At 39.1% G+C, this 9,039-nt stretch overlaps 1 pseudogene; it reads right to left on the bottom strand.

Moving 5' to 3' along the window:
* Window positions 1–387: 387 nt before the first annotated feature.
* LOC137272667 (arylsulfatase B pseudogene) lies at window positions 388–1,830 on the bottom strand (annotated as a pseudogene).
* Window positions 1,831–9,039: the final 7,209 nt, after the last annotated feature.

Genomic DNA, 9,039 nt, shown 5'->3' with positions numbered 1-9,039 from the left:
ATCATCTCACATTCTCATCAGACATTTAACAAAGTATCAAGAATCGATGAGGTCTAGTGGTCAAATTGCTTGCTTTTGAGCCACGTTTAGCATTGATGTCAGTATACACGTAAACATAACATGTCCTGTAGGACGTTGTATTACGTTAGTGACGCTCTGGAATCCAATGCCTCTGATCGCCTCTTACGTCAAACGAGAATGTGCACGCCATGAAAAAACAACAGGTATTATCATGACTCAAAAGCATGTATCATTACACGATTTATTACGTTCAAACATTTTCAAACAAACTTTCAGCCTATTCTGATATCATTTGCAGAAAGAAAATGCAAAATATACTGTGTGGTATTTCTTGAATTCTTAATGTGAATCCCATCGTAGCTTGTATCAACACCACCCGGGGCTCCATACACCACCATAATATTTGGGGTTCGCTCTTGGAACAGGAGACGGATCCTGGGCCGGAACACGGGACTTCTTCCAGTTCTCCAGCCTCTTCTTCATCATGTCCACAAGTTCAGGGTACTTGGCTGAGAGGTCGAAGTGTTCGGTTGGATCTGCAGTAATGTTGTAGAGCATGAAGGGAGGGAACGTTTGGTTATCAGCTTCATAGACACGTTCATCGATTCCCATATGTGGCAAAGGAGCCCAACCATTGTGAGTTCCTGGACTCCCTTGCATGAGTTTGAGATCTCCGTATCTGATTGCAGCTGCTTCCCTCTCATCATAAATGTTGTAGACGAACTCGTTCCTCTTACTCGGTCCACCATTGATGAGCATGTCGTACTGACTGACTCCATCCATGTTGGGATCGGTGTTCTCTCCACCAGCCAGCTCCACCAATGTCGGGTACCAGTCCACAGCATGCATCATGCCAGTGTTGGGGTAGCCTGTCTTCTTGAGAATGGTCTTACTGTATATGAATCCAGTTCCTTTCGTTCCCCCTTCCCAGAGAGTATCTTTAGCTCCCCGTAAAGGCAGGTTATTAGCAGCTCTGTACGTTGGACCACCATTATCTGTTGTAAAGACCAACAATAGATTGTCCATGAGACCTTTTTCTTCTAATGCCCTCGTGATATTACCAACAGCTTCGTCTAAAGCACTCACCATTCCACAATAGATCCTTCTGCTTATGGTCTCTATGTTCTTGTACATGTTTTCATATTTAAGAGGAACTTCTAGAGGTGCATGTACAGACTGGAATGGAAGGTACAAATAAAGTGGCTTATTGGTGTCGTGGTTCCGAATGATTTCAACAGCTCTGTCCGCAAACACGTGAGCAGAGTAGGTTCCATTGGCGTCTCTATAGACCGTCTTGTTATAGCGAAAATCGAGTCCTACGTCATCTTTGGTTAACATTTTCGAGTGGTTAAAATAGTCCTCAAAACCGATGTAATATCCAAGGTAGGAGTCAAAGCCTCTCTCTGTGGGTGTATATTTCCAGTTACAGAAACCAAGATGCCACTTTCCAACCATGTGAGCATCATAACCAAGTTGTTTCAGTTTCTGTGGAATTATTGTTAGGTTTGCCGGTAGATGTTTTGCTGCAGTATTCGCAACAACACCATCTTGTAGTCCTGTGTGATAGGGGAAATATCCTGACATGAAGCAGTTCCTGGAGGGCGAACAAAGAGGCTGGACGTAAGAAGAGTTGAGGATGACTCCAGCTTTGGCCAGTCTGTCCAGGTTAGGGGTGATTATTTGAGGGTTTCGAAATCCAACATCGTTCCATCCGAGGTCATCAGCAACTATGAATATGATGTGAGGTTTCTCTGCACATTCACAGAGAACTGTAGTCAAAAGAAGGCACACAGCAGACGTGAAATACATGTTGCATCTGTTGTAGGCAGTGAAATGCAGTCGTGTATAAGAGATCCTTCATAGATAACGTGACACGAGCCTTACCTTATTATTGCCAGCTTGAATTCTTCTCATCGGAAAAATGCTTACATCGACACATTCCAGACTGATTATATCACCCATTAAAAAAAAACAATGAAGATGGTACATGTGGACGCTAAGAGAGCAATATTAATTTTGCATGATTATAACTACTATATCCTGATTTAGTCACTGAAAATGACACTCGTGACTTGAAACCCCGTTGTTAATTTTGTATGGTCATTGCTTTAGAAGGATATGATATCAGGTTTGACACCTTCACCATGAAATCCATTGATACAACTGTTTTACCTAAATGACTTTTCCAGCCGGGTTCCATATGTTAAAGACTACAAGCACAACACAGTCAAGAAAGACGACCTAATCACCCACCAGTTTCTCAAGACGGGCTGCTTTAAATGTTGAGTTTGATTTGAATTTGCTGAAATGATACGGAGACGTGTTTTTGAAGGTAAGTATGTGAGCTGAGGAAGATACAACCACCAAAACAATGAATCAGTATTTTTTCTCTTAACATCAAAACTATCTGAACATCCAAACAGAGATAAATATATTGCCTTGTCCAGCAAGTTAAGGTGTATTTAAACTTGAGCACTTCTTTGTGCCTCAGAATACGGACAGAAATGTTTTATGAGCACCTGGGATAATTTCCGTATTGATTCTACACATGCTACTGCAGTAATCAAAATGTTTGGCCCGGTGTTCCTGATACTTTTTCTCAACGAATGTAGAGGGTTTGTGGCATATATTTATAGGTACCATTGTGTCAAAGACATTAATCATACAGATGTCACTGGAAGACGACCAAAGATGAAATAATTGTAAGGATAAGGTGATTATTTTAAGTGATGAAAGGGCAGGTAATCACATACGTGATAAAAGGGCAGATAATTCAGGTGCCTCGTCACATGTTTTTCGAAGGTCTCGTGGCGAGATGGTCAGCAGACAAGCCAGTTGTTCGTTTCTAGGAGAGTGTATAAAGCAGTAAGAATACATCGTGGATTGATATGTTTGTAATATAACGATAAGCTAATTACATAAGTTATGGTAAGAATGAAACTGTAATAAATGAAAACTATGCAGTCCGTAACACGTTATGAATTGGGTTACGTACTATCGTAAACAGTTATTGCTATATGTGAATCTAAGTTATGTTTTTTATTGCAGTCAATCACATTTCAAGTCACCCCCAGAATAAAGATATGACGTCTTGGTCTTGATCAAGGTTAAAGATACACATTCTCTTCAGTTAATATTACAGAGTATTAGATAAATATATGTGCTCTACGTGCACAATGTTTGTGACTTACAATCCCCTTACACCAAGTGTGAACTTTCTTTTGTACGTCAGTGTATTTTATGAAAAGCACATGTATTGTCAGTTTCTTTTAAGTGTTTTCTTGAGTGAACTTAAGCTGAAGTCAAGATAAGGCACAGAAATGCTTAATTTTGTACTTCATGTTGATGTGCTGTGCGCGACAGAATAGTGTCGTATTTAAGGGTTCTTCAAAAGATAACGTGACATGCGAATAACTGTATTTGTGTCAGCCTGTATTCTTATCATCAGAAGGAATGCTTACATAGACACATTCCACACCACGCATTAAAAACAGCAGTCTAGATTGAATACCACTGTGGCTTGAAACCCGAGTGTTAAGTTTGTATTGTCATTGCTCTAGAAGGATGTGATAACAAGTTTTACACCTTCAGTATGAAATACATTGACGCAATCGCTGTTTTCAATGCTAAGGATCCGCATTTACTCCCAGTGACGTTTCCAGCTGGGTGCCATATGTTATAAACCAAAACCACAATGCAGTCAAGAACAACGACATAATTACATACCAGATTCTCAAGACCAGCTATTTGCTTCCAACTCCAATAAATGTTGACAAACAATACAGTTATATGATTGTTAATGCCCATATGTGAACTGAGGAAGATATCACCATCCAAACAATGAATCAGTGCTTTTTCTCTTTTGTATTGGACCTCACTACTCTCTGAAAGGATTCAACGCTTTTAGAAGGGTTTGTGGGGTATACTTAAAGGCACGATTGTGTCAAAAATATTAATTATATAGATGTCAGTGGACATAGAACCAAACATTCGATGAAATAATAGAATGACATACCGATACACTTCATAGTATCATTTGCTCGGAAATTGAAAGTTGACTTTGAAATAGAGACTTGTCATTAGTCTGTCAAAGATATCACCCGTCATATTTGTTATAACTATTTCCCTTGTCTTTGCACGAAAATTGTTTTTTGCTGGTTGGTTTATAAAGTACCTGTGAAGCAACTTGTGGTAAGTGCACTCATTTCATTCAGTTAATATTACAGAGCACTAGATAAATATATATGCTGTTTTGGCTCTTCTTGCACAATGTTTGTGAGTCAAAATCCCAAAAGACCTGATGTATTCTTTTTTGTACGTCAGTGTATTTTATGACAACTACACGTATCGTCAGTGTTTTTTCAGTGTCTTCTTGACAGAATTTTAGCTACTGTATTTAGATTCCATTCCCCTAAATAGTGTTTGCACATGCGTGCAGCTGTTGAAATCAGTGGCAGTTAGTGATTGGTCTAGTTATTTTCAAGAGTTGATGGCGGAGTGACTCAGTGCATTCATTATTTTGTTTCACTCTAAGAGGTTTCCAACCAATGTTTCATAAATATAATCATTTCGAAACTGAGATCATTCATGCAGACAGAAAAAGATTCATCAACCCTCAAATGGCAGACCCCGAAGTCTCCTAGGATGTTCGAGCATTTTCTTCATTTAACTCCCAGTAACATTCAACAAAGAATGCATACCTCTCCTTCATTACATGGTACCGTTTTTCGCCTTTTGCAACAAATATTGGTTGTTGAAGACTGACTCTAGCCCATATCTTCAGGGTGAAGCTCTTAAGAGAGCATGTAATACGCTGACTCAATAAAATATATCTGTTCATTGAGTAGTCATTTTTATTCATCCTTATTCATCCTTGAAGGATCGTTCGACATGTTTGACCATAGCCATTGAAGTCCTATACCCATTTGCATCTCTTCCAATATCTTTTTACAGAAAATTAAATGTGAGAAAAAATATAATATATGATATGTAACCACTCACAATTTGGATCAACACCACCTGGGACTCTATACACAACCGTAGTATTTTGGATTCGCTCTTGGAACATGAGAAGGGTCCTGGGCTGGAACACGTGATTTCTTCCAGTTCTCCAGCCTCTTCTTCATCATGTCCAGAAGATCAGGGTACTTGAGAAAAGATCGTCCATGAGGCCTTTTTCTTTTAATGCGTGGGTGATATAAATAACAGCGTCGTCTAACATGCTCACCATGCCACAATAGATTCTTCTTCTTACTGATTCTATGTTCTTGACCATGTTTTCATATTTAGGTGGAACTTCAAATCTAGTCCTACTTCATGACGACCTCCCCGTCTTGTGTGGTTAAAATAGCCTTCAGCTCCAGTGTAGTATCCAGGAAGGAGTCAAAGCCTCTCTCTGTTAGTGTATACTTCCAGTTACAGAAGCCAAGATGCTACTTCCCAACCATGTGGGTATCATAGCCAAGGTGTTTCAGTTTTTGAGGGATTATTATTAGGTTGGCCTGAAGGTGTTTTGCTTCATTTGCATCAATAATGTCATCTTGTAATTCAGTGTGATACAGGAAATACCCTGATATGAAGCAGTTTCTGGAGGGCGAACACAGAGGTTTGACATAAGAAGAGTTGAGGATCATTCCCGCTGTGGCTAGTCTGTCCAGGTTAGATGTGACCATTAGAGGATTTCGAAATTCAACATCATTCCATCCAAGATCATCAGCAACTATAAAAATAATGTGAGGTTTCTCTGCACACTCACAGAGAACTACAATCAAACAAAGGCACACAACTGTATACACTACAAAGATAATAACTCATGACTAATCCTAGTTTTATCAGCTCGAATTCTTGACATTGGAAGAAATGCCTTCGTGGACACATTCCAGACTGATTAGGTCAGCTAAAGCTTCTTGATTGTATATGCAAGGCCTATTTTGTGGAACCAATGAAATGTATAAACACTAGTGACATAACTGTTGTATGAAAGCAGGAATAATCTGCAACAATGTTGGAGTCTACCTGGACAAAATTGCTGTATGAAAGCAGGGATAATCTACAACAAGGTTGGAGTCTACCTGGTGGAAGCATGTGCATCTCAAGGTAGTCGAATATGAGACGTCTGTAAAAGATAAGGTAACTCGTGACTAGCCCAACCTTTACACGCTTGCTTTCTTATCATTAGCAGGTATCCAAGCACATTCCAAAATATGATTATATAACGCGGTAAATAAGTCAGTCTAATTTTGTATTGTCATACCGATCCAATAACTCGATGTTAAAATTTAGTCTTTAAGAATGAAAACTATTGACACAATCGCTGTATTGGAGTTCATGTAAACAAGTAGAGCGCACGGGTTTATATTGCAAATTTTTGTCTAAAAAAGTGTCAACCCAGTTACTGTGAATATGTATTTTTTTACGAGATTGAATTTGATTTCAACCAGTCAGTTCTATGTCTTATGATGTCTCACTCTGAATCAGGTATGATGATACGTTGGGTTATGTGCCCCGAAGTTAGTGGAGAAATTCATCTTTGATGTAGCCACACACACACATACGCACACACACACATACACGCACACACGCATAATAGTGAGTCTAAACTTTCGATGGGTAGTATATATGACTAAAACTCTGTTAACGAATGACAGTAAAGGAACTACAAATCACAGATGAAGATTGAAATTTGTATACAATCATTAGAACATTAACAGATAACAATATATAATTCAAAATAACATTGGTCGTAGATTACCAGCAACCAAAGTTGGGTTACCACACCAGGGACCACGGTACTTCTGCTAACTGCACAGTCGCCCAAGCTGGACAAAGAGCCAAAGAGTTAAAATTAACAAAGAACCAAGAACACAGAAGAATAAAAAAGTATTTGGAATAACATTGGACTCACGTTCCTTCTCGGAGGACTATTATTTTACGGTACTTCAACCACCTTTGAAGGTTTTGCCAAAGTTTCACAAAGTGGTTTTGCAATAGTGGCTATACTTGCTAATAATTGGTCTCCACCTTCAAGATGAAGAATGCCGGATTTACAGCCGGTACATTTCTCTCTCTGGAACATCGATATCCTTAAGCTTTAGTTAGAACATAGTGACAATCGGTACAATGGACTCAGTTTTGAGCAGAGATTTCATTTGATTTTAGAAGGGGTTATCACCTCGATGTGTTGTTGTCTTGACTGACTACGGTGATGAAAATGTCACTGAAAAATGGTTGTGGAGCAGTTATTGATTAAATAAAGACATACTAATACATCAGGCAAAAGCATATAATGGCATATTAATACATGAAGCAATGACAACATGTGTACAGCCATTTAATATTCATTTTCAGTTTTTGACTACTGCTTGACAAGTATTAGATGAACCAACGCAGTGAACGCGTTTGTGACAATTGGGAGGGGCAAGTAATCTGGGCGAATACACTTGGTTGCTTCAGGTAGATTGGCGATTAAGCACGTGCAATACATGCTGACCATTTCGTGAAATCAGTACCACGTGTCTCGTAGAACGATTTAATTCAGCAAGACACCATCACGACACGAATCGCACGAGGAAATTGAACTTTTCAATATTTAGACGACAACGTGTTTCCCTCTTGTTTCAAATGGAATTTTCTAGCAGGTGTTTCAATATATGTAAATTGGGGTCATTAGTCAGTCCATGGCTCATCTAAAGTTGTCAAGCAGCAGTGGATAATTAAATATGTCAGTTACAACTTTTCATGACCCTCAGCAATGTCTTCAACGTGTTTGTGATATATGTTCATACCTGTCAACTCTCCAGCTTTGGGCTAGAGATTCACGCATTTATTTATTTATGATAAACTGGACCCGGTACTCTGGTAGCTGAAGTTTTTCCTGGATTGGAAGCTTTATGTTTTAAAAACTTAATTTTAAGAGGAAGGTCTAGTAAGGTGCACTTACAAATGTTTTATTTCAACTGCAGAACCAAGGACTTTTGTGCTGGCGTTCGTGTGCCCGACAATGATATAATTTTCTGCCGACGCGAAGCGATGATGGCATCATAAGTAACAGTGAATGTGATGCAGAATCACATTCTTCTAGTCCTCAATGTCATAATTTCCTAACGCGTTAAGTCAAAAGAACTTCAGTTTATAGTCGTAAGATATTAACATTCTCACAACATTTTTAAAGACCCCCATCTCTACAATAAGATATAGTTTTAGTGGAGAGTTTGTCTTCAGATTCTATGAAATATGTCTGAAACTTTAAATAATCTTTGATATAGGTTTAAGACTGGAATTCATAAACCGACGTTTAAACTCGACATGCACACTAGTTGTTGCGTAGCTAGGAACAGTTTCATATTTTATAGCTGCTTCAAAGTGATACCTTCAGCTAGAACTGCGTTAATGTTATCAGTTGAAGAGTTGTGTCCTTGATATCTTGTACATGTTGTAAACGACTGAACACTCGTACAGCAGTGCGAAGAGTAGTTGCCATGCACACCTCCATTGAGCTCTGTCAACGTTACAATGAATTCATTCCTATTTCTTTGGGATGTGAGCGTGTTTTGAGTGGGTTGATCTAACCACCTCTGCTTTGAAAGATATTGCAGCTTTCACGGCATGTCAGTTTCATGGGACAGTAAAGTCCATCCCAGACTAAGGCACTTTTCATGGCCAATGAGAAACTTACACAGATGGAAGCGCGTCTGATGACCACAACTGTGCATGACTTAAGTTAATGGGATGCACCATTACACTTGCAAAATGCCTGTTAACAAGGGATATCATCTCACATTCTCATCAGACATTTAACAAAGTATCAAGAGGCGATGAGGTAGTCTAGTGGTCAAATTGCTTGCTTTTAAGCCACGTTTAGCATTGATGTCGGTATACACGTAAACATAACATGTCCTGTAGGACGTTGTATTACGTTAGTGACGCTCTGGAATCCAGTGCCTCTGGTCGCCTCTTACGTCAAACGAGAATGTGCACGCCATGAAAAAACAACAGGTAATATCATGACTCAAAAGCATG

This window comes from Haliotis asinina, chromosome 2 (genome assembly GCF_037392515.1).
Source record: "Haliotis asinina isolate JCU_RB_2024 chromosome 2, JCU_Hal_asi_v2, whole genome shotgun sequence".
Classification (NCBI taxonomy): Eukaryota; Metazoa; Mollusca; class Gastropoda; order Lepetellida; family Haliotidae; genus Haliotis; species Haliotis asinina.
This window is presented reverse-complemented; position numbering and strand designations above follow the sequence as displayed.